At 29.3% G+C, this 17,708-nt stretch overlaps 1 protein-coding gene across 2 annotated transcripts in view; it reads right to left on the bottom strand.

Moving 5' to 3' along the window:
• The window catches only part of LOC107443647 (plexin-B), a 600,640-nt gene that overhangs the window by 101,183 nt on the left and 481,749 nt on the right, over positions 1-17,708 (bottom strand). For both annotated transcript variants that reach the window (XM_087157228.1, XM_087157229.1), the window contains one exon: positions 4,869-4,918. The gene's annotated coding sequence lies outside the window, so the exon portion shown is untranslated. The remainder of the gene's footprint in view (positions 1-4,868; positions 4,919-17,708) is intronic.

Raw genomic sequence — 17,708 nt, 5'->3', positions numbered from 1 at the left:
ATGGCTCGAAATCTTGTTCAAAATGTAAAAATCTTGCATTCTTTGCACATTGTAGATAAGAAAATTGATGAACTCAATTTAAAATCAATTTGTGTTCAATCAAAAATCACAAATTTTTTTCATAAAAAGTGAAAATAAAACTAATATTTAGCGACGTAATTACTCTTTCCATCAATTTTTGCTTTATTATCTGTTAATTAGTTAATAATTTTTTAAATAACTTATGCAAAATTGCAAAGCCAATTTTCAATCATTCAACTGTCTTATGCAAAAAATATTCTTCCAAAAATTTGGATATAGTGAACCATCGGTTATAGTGGACACATTACTGAGTCCGCAGACGGTTCACTATAGCGGGGTTCGACTGTATATGTGAAAAACGTCACGCCAAATAATATTTACGTTTTTCAAAGCTACACTTGGCAGCCATTGAGGTTTCGAAACACGCTTCACGGGGTACACATTCAACTTCGTGTGCCATAATTTTTCGCACCGACACATTTTTTTTAATGTATTTCAGAAAAGCCATCGACTCAAGTTCAAGAGATGCTCTTGATCTAACAATAATTTTGCTGGGAAAAGTGATTTAATGGATCCAGTTTGTTCTTTTCTCCTAGCCACTTCCGTGAGAGACCAAAGAAACTTGGAAGGAAGGAAAAAAAAATACTCTATGGAATAAAAGAAAAGTAAGTAATGAAAAGTTCTTTGTTTGAAGTCAATGCTTAAACTCGGATGTTCTTGGTATTATTGACAGCCCAAGTTTTAGCAAAAAGCTGTCTGCACCACAAAAATGTATCAAATAACACAAAGGCTGATATTCAAGAACAGGATTTAGCGGTTTTTTTTCTAATTTACGAACCACATCGTGTAGTTTTCATTTTCTTGAACTTTCACATTGGCTTTTTTTTTCTTCAAAAAAGGAAAAACCAATTACCAGTTGTTACTTATGATTTGTATGGAATAATGACGATATTTTTTTTCAAACATACAAAGAAAACTCATTAAAAGTCATCCTAAATTGCCACAATTCTATAAAAATAATTCAACACTTGAACTTACAAATTGTAAAGAATCGTATTTATGACCGACATAAAAGAAATCATCAAATTGAATTGGTAACACATATATATAAAAAAAAGCGTTCAATAGTAAGATACAAAGATAGACAGTCCTTTAAGGATAAAAGTTGTACTTTGTCCATTACATATTTTCGGTTTTACATCAAGCCTATAAACAAATTATCTTGTAGCTTATTTTTCTTTTACATACAACTATCGTCGAAAATGAGTAAAAGTGCATTATAAGGAGTTTTTGAGACTGTTGAACGAGTACCATAATATCATAATTCGGATTAGCAGAAATCTCAATTCGGTGTGTCAAGTTGACCCTTATTCTCGTATTTCTTAAACTGTATATGGTTCATCTATCAATACAAGAAAGCAATTTTAATTCGATGAAAAGAAAATTTAAAGTAGAATGAGAATACACATTCAGATGTTTTCCAGTTATAGGTGATATCTATAATGTGGTATGTTCCATTTTGTCACAGAATACATGACGTCCTAGGCGGAGAGGAAATAACAGATTTCGTTGGGGATAATATTTATTAGTTTTCTGTTACTGCCACCTATATTAAGGGCTGTACTGTCCCTTGTCAGAAAAATCTTGTCTTCATTCCTGATAAAAATCATACATTAATCTGATATTGATATATATTGTTGAGTTCTGTGATGACCTATAACGCGGCTAGTGAGACTTGTATGTCTTGTTTATAGGAAAGTTTATTCAGTCCCGCATAAAATTTGTATTTTCTGCATCACGCTTACCAACGCTACATTCCGAATTTATTAGCTGTTAGCTCCAGGAGTGGAAAATTGCCTATGTTTCAGGTTTAGAAAACGGGCGCCATTTTACATTAGAACTTGAATTAACGACTTACACCACTGTTAAATAATTTACACATTTACACCCACTGAAATTTTTTTTATTTTCCACCCCTGATTCCCTAGAGTGGCTTAAAAAAAGCACGTGCTCACCCACTTTAAGGGATGATTTCTGGTATCTACCCCACCACCCAAGTTGGATTCACGGGTCATTGGTCAAGTTATTGGTCCACCCCTGTTGCTGGAACCAATTTTCTAATGATAAGTGATCATTTCTCTTCAGTGATATAAAAAATTGAATAAAGAAATTAACGATAGAGGGAAATTATCTAAGAGAGGGGGAAATCGGTTAAACTGTGAACTTCCGAACATTTTTATGAAATTACTGTACTACAAATTGGTTAAAAGTCCCCCTCGGTTCATTGTCTTAAGTGTAAAGGTTTTAAACCGATTTTATTTGATGCACATGGCGTTTAATTTGTCTTTGGAATTATATCTAATATCAGATCCAATAGAAGGAAAAAAAATTGCGCCATTTGTCATTAGTGTCATTCACTATTTCTGCGAAACTGAAATGACATTATTTAGAAATGCTACTGATATTTTGTTTTATTTTATAACCGGTATTAAACAGTGGATCCAATTCTGAGTTTAAGATAATAGATGTTCAAATCTTAAGCCCATGGTAATTCTGAACCCATTCCAGAAAATAATGGAACTCCAGGCTCAAGCATTGGGACAAAGTCTTCGTGGAGGACTTTCTAATGGAACTAACCGGCGTTTGCGTTACACGAAGGGAACTACGAAAACCTCCTATGGTTAATCCAACAGCAAGAGAATTCTAACCTATAATTCGTCAACCACAGAGGATATTTAACGTCAGTTGTCGGTGTGAGCCAGGAGCAGAATTTGTATCAAGCAGCCACCTCTGAGATTCGAACCTCGGCCACTTCATTGGTTGAACGCGCAATTGCTAGCGATACTAAATGTTTCGAAAAGTAATGAGAAATTAAAAGAATCAGTTCAGCCCTACTCATAGTTCTGCGTTAGGCCTAACTCATTCTTTTTATCTTTCATTGCTTTTCGAAACATTAATTATAGCATTTTCAGCCACCAATTACTTGTTCGATTTATTGTTACTTATATTAAACCAAGCAAGTAATTTGTGGCTCAAATGTGATATAAATGATGGATGCTTCAAAATGAAATAAGAATTTAAAAGAACGAGTTCTGCCTTATTCATAATTAGACTTTTAGTTTTATGGCAAACGATTCCATGGGGGTTGTAAACGACTTAGAGCAACTCGCCTAAAAGAACTTTTAATTCTTTTCTAAGTGTTTTAAAAGTATGGAGAGTCTAATACGCCCATAACCATTCACTGTTTTTTTTTACTTTTTTTATTTTTTTTTCATTTCATTTAGACAACTAAAATATTTGGTGTGTTAATTAAAATTATGAATATTTAGCACAGAATGATAATTTTAAAATAAGCTTTTGAGTCTCAAAGACCTTAGACGTTTATTTTGGAGAGTTAATTTAAAAAATGGTTGAAAAACCGTGGTTTTAAGTAAAAAATGATTTGAGAAATCTGTGTAGTTAATTGCCGATGTAATTCTTAAAACAACCGTGTTCCTTAAAAACTACAAAATACAGCTTACACATTTTTCAGATACATTCACGGCAAGGATTCATTAACACATATCATTAAAATATCTATATATCAAGAAATATTATTAAAATATTTTAAGAAGTTCCAGCCAGCAAGCTTAAACAATTCTACACATATCGTCAAATTTAAAACACCTTTCAGAAGATTTTAATCTCTGAAATAATTTCTTTTAAAATATTCATGCAATAGCACTGTCGTCAAAAATCCTTTTCAGACCTACATTAATAAAGAATAAATTCTTTATTATCACCTCTTCATTCATTTTGAACTAATTTTAATGAGAGAAATGCATAGTATTAAATGAATATTTGTCAGATTCCGTTCGCTAATTGAACCTTAACATTAAGGAAAATAAGTCTTCATAACTCTTATATTTAATCAGGTTCATTAATGCATAAGTAGATCTGTAAAATCAGATTTGTTGGATGATATTCCTGAAGGGGAAATTATTTAAATGCAGTTGAATTTCCAGGGTTTTCTTTTAAAAAGCTTTGGATTCCAGCATAGTTAAGTTCCCTTGATTATTACTTTGAATTTTGAATAATTTTTCGAATTTTGAAGAATTTTTAATAGTATACGTTAATTTTGATGTTAAAACTAAGCAAAAGTTTGCATTTTTTTTTACCGTGCTGTCACAAATGAAATGGCATAGAATCATGAAGAATAAAGGTTCATAAGGATAAATATTTTAAAATATGCATTTTCAGATTATAATATTAGAAGTGTTTGATTTTAATATGTATGCTGTAAGTATGAATGCATTTTATTTCTATAAAAGCGAAAAGACTTTTAACATAGGATGGTATAAAAATGCAAAATTAATAACTTTAAAAAAATGAAACATATAAATTTGTTTTGCAAATTAGTGAAGGGTTTTTAAATTCTTTTATGTTAATATATTTTTCTGACTAAAAGTTGAAAAAAAATAGAGCAATTGAAATTTGCAGAGAAATTAACTATTTCATAGATTCTATTTTATAGATTGTACTCATTGGAAATATATACAAATTTAGGCTGCATTAATTTAAATATGGAATTACAAATTATCGTTGAATGTAAAAATTCCGAGAACAAAATATTCTTTAAGCATTTAATCTACTAAATTTATAGTAAATATTGTTTGTAAGGTAGAAGTGGTTTAGAAGCATCAAAAATATGCTAGCGTATTATCTGAACTGCTCCAAATTCTGGACATTGTTGAAAACTGACCATTCACATAATTCTTTTTCTTGTCATAATTGATCATTTTTAGCGTTGAAGTTGAATTAGAGAAGATTAAATGCAATATCATGAGAATAAAAACTTTAAAACTTACTCGTGAAACGTTTCAATCTTGAGAATTTATTTTCTTCTGTGTAACGATATCTAAAAAAAAGAAAAGCAGATTGAATTGAAAATATAATACACAATCTATATCACTATTTTATGCAGAGACAAAATATCACGATCGAAAATAAATATTATTATGTGATGTTCGACCCGAAAATTACTTAAAAATGTCTGCCAAACGTTGATCTTAAACGCGAAAGTTAGTAGATTCAAGACAGATTTCAATGAAATAAAAGATATATTAGCGTTAATTTTAAGACAATTAAAATTTAGAAATGTAGTAGATATAATTTAAATAAATAAAAAATAAGCAGTTTTGAATATATTTCTAGTAAGTTGGTGTACGTATTGGCGAATCAGATATTTAGAAACGTATTGATGGAATTTAAGCGTAATTCACAATCGGCCATAATTAGTAACGTCTAGAATTTCTTAGATACCGAATTAAATAAGCTTCGCTTAATTTAGTAAGCTTTTTTTTAATCAGTAGAAACTGCTAATTGGTAATTGACTGTTAAGTGACATTTCAAGAGCTTCTGAGTTAGCTTCTGATATTTGTTTTACACTGATCAAACTATGTTTAAAAAGAGGAAGAAAAAATTAATAAAATCTATAACATTCATTATATGTTCTCTTTTCAAAAGAACTGATTATTTATTTAATTAGAAGTATTTTTTTCAGTATAATATATTGCTTAATTTATTTATTTATTATTGTTACTTTTAATTTATTTATCTATTATTTATTATTAATATTACTTATTATTATTACATTTGATCATATTTATTTTATCTTTATTTTTTCACACGAAATCATAATTTCTTTATCTTTAGTCAAAAATCTAAAATCATACATCATATGATTATAGATTTTTTATTCAAATAATGTGAATTCATATAAAACATCAAAAGAAATAGAAACGATAAGATTTGTTTTTAATTTTAGTCAAAATTGTTCTGTTTCTAAAATCGCTCAAATTAGGGTAATTGTCAGAAATATTTTAAGTGCTTTAAAAAAATACCATTTGATTACAGATCATTATTTTTTTCATTAAAAATGTTAAAAGAAATTGCAGTTGAATTCAAATACAGGAAGTAAATAATTTATTTCAGATTGCTACTGTTTGTTCAACAAAACTATTTTAATAGCGAAGAGTGAGAAATTTAAGGGAAACACAATAGTGCAATTTAAAGAAGGCTATTAAAAAATAAAAATATTAGAAAAGTCCACTCAACTCAGTTTATAGCTCAGTATAAAAGAATATTGTTTTAAAAAAGTGAAAAATACTATAATTAATCTAAACTATTCAAGATCAGATCACAAATTAGGTCAATAATGCACATATTTAATTGTACTATATGTTCGTAAAGTTGCATTAAAGTTAATAATCTCATTCATAAGTATTTATTTTCCTCAAAAAGGTAATAATTACGCACCACGAGACTAGAGTAAGTTATAGCTTTAAGCTTTCTCAGAAATAACCGTAATTTAAACCACAAACAGTAAAAAGAATGTACAAAAGCAATTACTCCCGGAAATAAAATTGTCTTCCTTCACAAAATGAGTAATTCTATAATTATTTTTTAGTTCTTTTTTTAGCGTGGAAAAAGTACAAGAATAACAAACGCAACCTAGTGCAAATGAAGACGTTTTGGAACGAGAACTTTTTCCATAAAGCGTGCGCATCCGTGGTGGAAGGTCATGTTTTCGCACCACATAGGGTTGATGTTACCTTATCCACTAATTATCTTTAAAATAACTTTTAGATTTCGCTTCGCTTTTTCCTCTTTTTTTTAAAAACGTTAAAAGAATGGAATTAAGTTATTGTTGCTTCCGCAGTTTGTATTTCTACTTAGTTTAGAAAAGAATTCATTTCCAGTTTTACACGGAAAATTATTTTAAATCAAGATTTTTATTTCGAGTGAGTTGTTTATTCCGATGAGAAAGTGGCTTTAATGTCGGTTTAAAATGGTCTTTAATTTACGCTGCAGTTTACAAAGAGCAAAACAATAGATTTCGCACGGAACTAAATAATATTTCTCAAAGTGATGGATATTGTTTAATTAAATAAGTAAATTTCGCTTTTATACGGTTTTTTGTTTTCTATTAAATGAGTAAGAGTTCATTTTGGCCACTTCCTGGTAATGGAGTCTAACTTCCTAAATTATAATACGAAAAAAAATTAAGATTTTTTTTCACTTTACTTTTCAAATACATAAATTTTCAATTTATTACACTTAAACAATTGAATTTAATGCATTCATTAGTAAAAAAAAAAAAAAATCTATGTTTCACACAAATTTTAAATTTTTTTTTATTTGAAGGCAACTGAATTCTGCGTATTTATTAAAAGGCGAAATTCCAAGTTTAAGAATTAGGAGAAATAACAGAAGAGAAATAATTTAAGAATTACGAGAAAAAATTGTCGAAATTTAACAGAGATTTTATACATTATAATAGCTATAAAATAGTATAAACTAAACTAAAAAAATTTAATTATTTTTCCACTGAACAGATATAAAACTTAAATAGCATTAAAAGAGAAAAAATACTATTGAAGCATTTTATAACGAAAAAAATAAATACAAAATGAAAAAACTTTTTAAAATAATAAATTTTTGGAATTTTGTCACTTTTCTATTCTCTATTTTTACGAGAATTGTGGTTTGTCATCATTTTGCTTCAAGAATACGAACTTTCTATCCGTGCTCGGAACAGACATTAGAGTAAAAGGGAATAAAGAAAAAAAAATATGCGGTGTATGTTTTTTGAAGTATGCATAAAAATATTTACCACGAATTATTGCATAAAAGAATTGACGAAATGACATGTGGAATAAAGTCTCATAAAGAATCGCATTTAAAGAGCATCAATACAAAATTTTAAGCTAAAAGTTTTAGTTAGTACCAGGCTGTTAATGCCAAGAGAGGAAGAAAGACGTAATAATTATTAAATATACGTTATAAAGAGACTATATTAAATATACGTAATAAAAAGACGTTAATTTTTATTTAGTGCAATGTTTTATCGAGAACAATTTTGAACAAAATCTAAAGCAATTTTTATTTAATGAAAACTGAGATATTTGCTTTGCAAAACAAATTTTTATTTATTCCTTTTATTTTAATTTATTCAAACTGATTTGTATATAAATTTTTATTTATTCCTTTTATTTTTATTTTTTTCAACTGGCACATACATAAATTTTTATTTATTCCATCTGACAATTTAATTTTAGTTACAATTTTTTTAAAAATATTTATTCCTTTTATTTTTATTTATTCCAACCGACAAATGCATCAATTTTTATTTATTAAAAAGTTAGATTTAATTTGTGTTACAAATCAAATTATTATTTATTCTTTTCATTTCTATTCCTTTATTCCTTTCATTTCTATTCCTTTATTCCTTTCATTTCTATTCCTTTTATTTATATTCCAACTGAATATATGAATTTTTATTTATTCCAATTGATATATATATACATGCATTTTTATTTAATAAAAAGTGATATTTAATTTGCGTTACAAATCAAATAATTATTTATTCCTTTTATTTCTATTCCAACTGACATATAAATGAATTTTTATATATTCCTTTTATTTTAATTTATTCCAATCGAAAAATACATAATTTTTTTTTTTATTCTCTTTATTTTCATTTATTCCAACTGATATATGCATACATTTTTATTTTATAAAAAGTGATATTTAATTTGTGTCACAAATCAAATTATTATTTATTCCTCTTATTTCTACTCCAACTGACATAAACAGGAATTTTTATTTATTCCTTTTATTTTTATTTATTCCAACTGGCATATATCAGTTGGAAACAACTTACTTACGGCATTCTTGATAGGAAACTATTTGATTTGTATACGAGGTCTGAGTTTCTGGAATAATCGATTCGATAATTGCGGGTGCAATTAATTTAAAAGATTTAAAGCCATTTAAATAACACAACATCATACAAAGTCACTCTCTCGTCTGAATTCCGAAATAACAGCTGTTAAAAATGATCATTATAATTCCTTTTCCACTCCTCTGTTTTAATGTAAATATAAAATTATAAAATTAATAATTCAAAAACAGCTGGAGAAAATAGTTTATACCTTCTTTTAAACTGCTAGTATAAGTTAAGTGCAACATAAGGACACAAAGACTAATTTATGGTGCAATTGTGGTCGCTAAGAGGTATCGAATCATCATTCAGAGAAACAAATGGAATTTCACCTGTCGGTAAAGCGTTTGGCGCCTCTGACGGTAATAATAATAAAAAGTTATCTTTTAATGACAGGGTGGGTTGTTAAGGGGAGTAAAGAAACAGATGTTTAGTGAGTAGCAAACGGTGAACGCCAACAAGATTTACTCTATAATAATCTCCCGAAAAAATTTATGGGATCTGTTTTATTACTTGTGGAAGCCACAACAAAGAATTCATCGTAGAGTTCTCCACAATGCGGTGATGGATGTGGTAAAAAAGATCCGTCTTTCATAGTTTAGCAAGTGAAGTAAATAACTAATAAAGTAATAAATAAATACGACAATACCAATGTTGTTAAAACATCAAATTAAAAAAAAAAAAAATCAGTGTTATAAATAAATACCAAAAGACCACTACTAATGTTATTAAAACATCAATGTTTTTCCTTTTTAAAAATCCGTCTTTTATAATTTGGGACAGCTTTCATAATTTTTTAATACAATCATTAATAGAAATGGAAAGACCAATGTTGATAAAACATCAAATGGTCTTTAATTTCAAACATGTCTTTTATAATTTGGGACATAAAAAATGAATAATTAACAAAAAATTTATAAGAAAAGTACAATGCTAATGAAAAAAAAGCCATTTTTCTTTAATTTTAAACATTCATTTTTCGTAGTTTTGTACGTAAAATAAATACTGAGTAATTAAAATTAAAATTTCCCAAGACGTTGAGAAATTTATTGTAAAATGATTTAAAACATGATTCGAAGGATATTTGAATTATTGCTGACAAAATACTATTTATTTTGTGGATCGTTTTTTTCCAGAAAAGTAAAACGTATATTAAACCAGAAAGGTATCTTATCAACATTAAATGTAAAGGTTAAATATACATAAGAAAAAATACGATAGGCAAGTACCGAATGCTAAACTAAGCTATCAAACGAAACTTATAAATTTCTTCTGGGGCTTTTCAAGATATTTAGGCAGTATTCCTATAACTGATGAGCTATTTTGACCATTGAGCGATCAGAAAAGAATTTCCCAGAGTGGGAAAAAAGGGCAATAATAAGAATGTCTATTATGAAAAGGAAGGGGGGAGGTTAGATTTCGACCATCTCTCAGCAAGGACAGCTGTTGACGAAAGGGCTTAAAGGATCCTGCTCCAGAAGTAGCAATATTTCCCGATCTGTTTGTGTTTGCTCTTTTGTGGGGATCTAAAACCCCATCAGTTAAGGTTTGGATCGTTGCACACTGAGGACAGCTGGAGAGATCAATATATATCGGGACGTGGTCATTTTTTGCCCTTCCCCTTCTTTATTCCAATACGCACAACCCCTTTTATAAGCAGAAGCACCCCCATGAAATGCTTAGAGCAACCGTGGTGGATTACGTCTCTGTAATGGCAACTGGTTGACCGCCTACGTTGGCACTAAACAACAAACAGAAACTTCAGAAATATGGAAACAGGGTGGAGGTGTTGAGATTCCGTGCTATTGTTGCCAGAACTTCCTCTTATTAGCAACAACAGGGCGAGTGCTCGGGTTTATTCATTCAGTTATGGGTTAGAGGTTATTTATTAAAGACTCAAAGAGGATTTAAAGCTTTTCATGCTTGAAAAAGGTTGTCAATTTTCCCCCAATTACTTCAACACTTCTGATAAACGGTTCTACTTGAATGGTGCACGCGTTATGGAAATTCTTCAACCTAACTAATTACAACAATTATATAGATTTGACAGTTGCTACAGATGAGGCGTGACTCTTTCTTTTTAAAAGTTGTGAAGTTAAAATGTTCGTCCACACAGTACAAGAAATAAGTGTATTCTGTCGCCTTTGAACAGACTGTTCTGCAATTTGTTCTTTTACTTGTGGGATGAGTTTGCAGTTTGTAAATTGTTTAAGTAGGCGTAGAGGGAGTGGTGGAGTTCGGTTAATAAAGCGATTTTTTTTATTATTTGCTTGTCAGTTACCTTTGGAACGAATAACTGAGTTATCTTACTTTATACAGAGTATTGTACGAACTGTACTTAATTACATTACTGTATTAAATTATTATTATGTATGTTGAATTCTCAGTCAGATGTGCTCTTAGTGATCGTGATGTTATATAATAGAGATAATTTAATTTAAATATATTCAATTTACAAATTACTTTACAATTTTCCAATTTTAAAGTATTTCGCTAAATTCAAAATACGGATTTAAATTGCATGCCATTTTCTTACTTGAAGTCTTTTTGAAATTAAAAATACGCAATTCAACACAATTTAGAAGTATATATTTTTTACGGAGGAATTATATGGTTAAACTCCCTATATGTAGACTGTCTATTCTTTATACGTAGACTATATAATTAATATTAAGTGGACTACCAAAGGAGTTAAGGTAGACTAACAAATTACTTTTACGTAGTCAACCAAAATCTGTTCAAAATAAATAGTCTACTTGAACATAGTTTCCATTTCATTAGCAAATGCAAATTAAGAACTAAATAGACATAAAAAAACTTACCTGTTATAGGGTAAAAATATTTTTCAAAAAAAACAATTAAATTAAATAATGTAACTATGTTTTTGAGAGAAGTAGGAAGAAAAACTTATTTTTTTTAAAAAAATATAAGTTCATAACGACATTAAATTTTTAAATAAAATGAATTAACTTTGATAACTACTTCATGTAATTTGTTTATTTATTATCTTGTAATTAAAAATTTTTTTGCTGTGCAATTTCAAATAATAGTTACATATTATCTAAATCACTGAATATTAATCATACACAAAATCATTTATTGTGTCTTTGCGGATACAGTTAGATGCATTTTAAATAAGATTATTTCAAAAACGAAAACAATGCGTATATTTTACAAACTAGCGTTAGGTAAAAAAATCCTTTTATCGCACAAGCTACTTTTCGCGAAAAATATACTGTCAAAAACATGCGTGAATAATGAATAAAATAAAACGATGTCAAAGATAAGAAACTAAGAAATGGTTTTTAAAGTTTACACTTCACCGAGTGAATGTTTTTTTTTCTTTTTCTATTTTAATCTTTAAGCCTTTGTCGGACAACTTAAAAAAAAGAAACATTAAAAAAAAAAAAAATTTAAAACCCACCGTCGAAACCATTGGTTAAACTATGCTTAATATGTGGCAAAACAAAAGAAATAAAAAGATATGGCGCAGTCACAAAAAATAGGATATAAAAAAAACTATAAGTAACTATCGTCTGCCAGAAGATGCAGATGTCTCAGAAATCAGAGACAGACTAAAATATAACAAAATAAGAATATTCGAGACAAAAGGGGTTGGGAGAAGAGAGCACAAAGCAGACATGGTTAGTCGCTCGAGCGATTAGAGATGAAGATCTCTGACTACCGTTCGTTTTTTATCATTTCGAACAAGAAAAGAAGGAAAAAAAAATGTAATGTTTTTTCCCCCCTCGAAACTCGATAGTCAGAAAGTATTGATTTTTAGATATTTATTTATTTTTTAATGTTTCGTTTGCATTTTCTTTTTTAAGTTGTTTCATTTGTTAGTTTCATTCAAACATCATTTTTCCCCCCATTCGAATTTTATGTGTTGGCTAAGGGGTGTAGATTTCGAATGATATTTATTTTATTTGCTTGTAAAAACAGTTCGCAGTTAGCGGAGCGAGACGGTAAAATTGATATAAATGAAGTATAAACATTATGTGTTTATCTTTTGCTGAATTACAAAATTATATACGAGGAAAGTATTACCACAAAATAAAAATAAACCACTAGTTAAAACTTAAGTAGTCAAAACAAAACAATTTAATTTAAAAGCCTACGATTACATTGTATGTTAATAAATACTTATACACTAAAAAACAATGCCTCATAATAATTTTTTTATCAGCAAAAAAATGCATAATATGTAACAATATAAAATAGTTCATTAAAACTTATGATTTGAACAAAATTCAAAACTGCAGATCTGAACTTAAGTTCATAACATTAATTTCAAAATAAATCTTTCAAGATATACTTATTATAAAATTAATCTGAGTAATATTATGCAGGAAAATCTACAAAACAATACATCGCTTGCTTGACCTCTCGATTTTCAGAATAAGAAAATAAAAATAAATAAGAAAAAAAAAGTTAAATTAGCAGATATCCAAAAAATGATATCCATCGAAATATTAAAAAAAAGACAGACAATTTGAAAAATAATTCTAAGAGAACGGAAGGAGATAGGTAGGTAGGTATTTTTATTTACGTCGCACTAGAGCAGCACTATAAGAAGGAGATAGAGATATAGGAATTACGTCATTCTGCGCAGGAAACTAGATATCTTTTTGCACCAAGTTTCAAATTTGTTACGAAGTTCGTCAACAGATGGCGCTGACAACTGATAAAAACTAAACCTTTTTTTTTTTGCTGCTTATCAGACAATTCAAACTGAAATACTTTGCATAGCAACTGTGAATGTTTTTCTCAGAAGCGCCATGTTGTTATTTTAAATGGTATTTATTTTAGAAGAATTGTTTTGAAGTTATTCTCATTTAGCAATGCTATCTGTTGGTAAATTTTAGAAATAATTTTAAATTCGGTGAAAAAGTAACAAAATTACTTAAGCAAACCCACACATTTTTTCTTAAATAAATTTTTCAAATCTTCGGTCATTTATAGGACATCCGGTATTAATATTGTTTAATTTATAATTTTTCTGATGATTAAGAATTGAATTTTATAAGAAAAGTACATCACTATCAAAATTTTGGGAAAGTATTATTATTTTGAATTATACTTTCTACAATTATTATTTTGAGAAAGTATTTGGGTTTTATAAATTTGAGTTTGGACTAATTCAAAGCATTTTAAAAACATGAATTAATGTTTCGTGTGAAAATTGAACAAGCGCAAAAGTAATAAGCATAGGGTGAATTTCGTTTCTTTTAAATACGCAGTTGCCGTTAAGCCTGTTTTCGTGTGGTACCGTAATACAATTAATAAATATGGAAAATATGTGATGTCACACTGTGTCGTCACATGAAATTACAAAATTTGGCGAATGATATGCGTTTTTCATTACAGTTATGAGTCTGTTGGAGTTATCCGTGACTTAACAGTTAAAAATATCTTCTTGACTTTGAGCCCAGCGTACGCTGTATTAGGAAAATGGGGCAAACTATCAGCGAATCTACAGTTTTGTTAAAATAAAAAGAGTATGTGATCTAATTTATTAACCTCTTCAGGACCGTAGTCACACAAAAGTTATCGCGTGATTTTCCCTTTCTACCCACAGTATGATATAAGAAATGAGTATTTCTGACTCTAGCGGTCCAAGATTAAAAGAGCGTTACTTCAATATTATACTCTCGCATTACATCTCGTATAAATATGCAGACATACTCTTTAGTATGCATGAATTCTAGGTATGCGGTTCTGAGAAAACACATCTTTCTCCTTCCGTCGGTCCAGAAAGGGTTATTCGAGGATTTGAGAAGTTATAAACAAGTTGCATTTTCTTCGTCCGTGAAAATTTGAAAGCTATGGGAACATTTAATTGAGTTTAATGGTTTTCATTTTAGTGAGAAAAAAAATTCTCTAAAAATTGGGGATATTTTTTTTAAAAGTTAAATAATGTTTTAAATATTTTAGCTATTTGTCCTTTCTGTTGCCCAGATAATTCTTTAGCGCAAGGTAGATATTTAGTTCAAAATGACAGCTTTGTTTCAAGTTTAAGGAACTTGATCTTTTTTTTTTTTTTTTTTTTTTTAAGTTTTACAAAAAAAAACACAGTTAAGCTATTTTTTCTTGCTAGACTACTTTCCTATAGTAGATTTTAATGAAATAATACCAAAACAAAAGCAATAATAACCTAATTAATTATTAGTAAACCTTAACAGAAAAGAAACTAAAAACCGGTAAGCACAAAGAAGTAGACTCTTAGCAAATCAAAACAGTTAGTAAAAAAAAATAATTAATTACATAAGTACTTCAGTTGGCAAAGTATATGCTCTCTATAACAATATCTCTTTTTTTTACCATATCAGTAAAAATTTTCCCACAGGAAGAAAAAAAAAAGTTTTCGGTAAGTGATTAAAAACATCATTAACAAACTGCATTTACAAGAAATTACTTTCCCCACCCCCATTTCTCATCAAGCACATCCTCAACTCACACCCCCTAGACTAACGAGGGGGCCACCCATCTAGCCAAACTTTGAAGAACTCACCAAGATAACAAAGCCGTTTTCGTCTGCCGATGCCAGAGAACTTTCGAACTGTTTTCGGATACAGCTTCAAGAACAACCCAAAACTGTTTTTCAAGTCTAGCATGGAGAGATAGTAGTCACCAAAATAACTGCAGCCAAGAAGCTTTTTGGGAGACATTCCTTTTGACGAAAATCTCTGTGCGACCCTGTCATTAGTGGCGTAATCTGATATGGGGGCTTTAGTCGAATTCCACCCTAATGCAGCATTATGCCTGAGTTTTGGTTCTTAATGTCCTAATGACAATGAATTACTTTCGTTTTCTGAGCAGCGATTACTGTTGTTTGCTTCTGGTTCTATTCTTAAAAGGAGATTTGATGGGGGTGGGGGGAACGCTTTTACATAAAAGATGGTCAATCCATTTTGGGGAAGTTCCGTCTGTTGACATAATTTGGTTACTGGTGAGTTTCCCTGAATGTGCAAATAGAAGTAAATCAAGTTCCTAAGTTCCAGTAAACAAGTCAATGTTTAGGTAGATGGTTAGGATATTAATAGTCCTTGGATGAGCAAACGCATATAAGATTAAATGCAGTTATGCTTTTCATTCTTTTCACATCTAAGTCAGTCTGTCTTTTTCAGAAACTTTCAATATACGCTATAAAATAAGCACATTAAAGGACATAACAGAAAAATAAAATTATAAATTAAAACACTACTCAAAACATTCATTATTGTTCAGCATTTTTATTTTGATTTATGGAAATTAAAAATCGATAATAAATCATAATGAATTCATTATTAGTTTCCATTGGTTTAACTTACTTACATTAAATAAAAAATAAAATATTAATCTTTGTAATAAGTTATGTAAATTTTTATTCTATGTTTTGTTTGTAAAGAAATTATTTGTTGTGTAAAAATCCATGCAAAATTTTATATTTAAAAGCTAACTCACAAATTTAATCTTAGGTACAATTCTGATATAAAACGTACGTACTATAATAAAACTTAACAAAGGTTAAGCTGCGAAAAGAGAAACTTTGTCTTCTTTGAATAAAGTAAAGAGAACCTTAAGTCAATCTTCTCTAAACCTGCTTATAATCACTATCAAATATCTAAATATAAAAGCAAAACGAAATAAAACAACCTTCACATGGGGAGGAAGGAAATAAGTGAGCAAAAATAGCGTATCTCTATTTCTTTTTATCTAATACAGTTTATTCAAATTTAATATAAATGTGATCATCTATAAAAACTCAACAAAAGGAAACAAACTTATAAACGAAATCAGGAACTTCTGTTTGCTTTTTAATGCGTAAAAATAGTGCATCTATAATTTAATGAGACAAGCTATTTTCAATTGAATATAAGCGTGATCACTTTAAAACATAACGATATTAAACAAACTCTCATCGGAACCAAAAACGGAAATTTCTGTTTCCTTTTTAGTGAACAAAAAACAACTTGATCTAATGAAGTAAAGTATAGTGCGGTCCACAATCAAAATGATTAATAAAAAATATGAGTGGATTTGTCATTTTGTCTCGCGTGGCTTTACTTTTTGCAAACCTCGAAAGAAAATAAAGCCCCGGCTATTAAGGGAGCCTGACAAGCAATTTCCTCAAGAGTTCCAATGTTTGGCCATCCCCGGCACAAGGGAGGGCTTCTGGAAAAAGCAAGAAAAAAGTAGATTTTTACGGCAGTTCTTGTGCCTCTTTTATGAGTGTCATTTTGTTGCTTCCGATGAGGTTCGTCTTATTGCGAGCTCTCTTAGCGGAAATCATTACCGGAAAACAATTTGTCAGGAATAAGTTAGAAACAGAAGGCTGAAGATTGGCGACCGTTGGTGCTGCTCACACACTCGCCAAATCCCGAGATTGATTTGTTAGAAATGAACACGGAAAGAAGGGATAAAAATTAGGAAACGAAAAGAAGTTTTAGATTGATTTTGATTTTAAGAGACCACTTTCCAATCAATGAGGAAGTTGCTCAAGTTTGGGTGTATTGCCGGGAAACTAAGTGGGGTTTAATATCTCACTCAGCAACTGTCGAGAATTATCATCAAATTAAAGCTCAGCACAAAATGCTGTTCCTTTTCCTGATACAATGGAATTTTTCTCACTGCGTTAAAACATACTTTTTCTGGAATATTGTCAGAGGAAAAAATTGGCTTCGTGTAGGGGTAAGAGACTTAAAAAAAAAAAATTTCAGATTAATTTGAAAAAGAGATCCATTTTCTTTAGACAAACTAGAGGAGTTTCGTAGTCTTTCATAATAATTTACTTTAAGATTAGTTAATTTCACCCGAAAAGTTCTTCTCGAAGGGAGTTAGTTTATTTGTCAATAGTTTTTTTTTCCTTCCTAAGGGGAATTTCAAGTTACAAAAAATTAAGAGACGTTCTTTAAATTTTCATGGTTAAGTAAGTTTAAGT

Source organism: Parasteatoda tepidariorum, chromosome 2 (genome assembly GCF_982258835.1).
Source record: "Parasteatoda tepidariorum strain Cologne lab strain chromosome 2, Ptep-v5.0, whole genome shotgun sequence".
Taxonomy (NCBI): domain Eukaryota; kingdom Metazoa; phylum Arthropoda; class Arachnida; order Araneae; family Theridiidae; genus Parasteatoda; species Parasteatoda tepidariorum.
The sequence above is the reverse complement of the archived record's forward strand: the minus strand, read 5'-3'. Positions and strand labels throughout refer to the sequence as shown.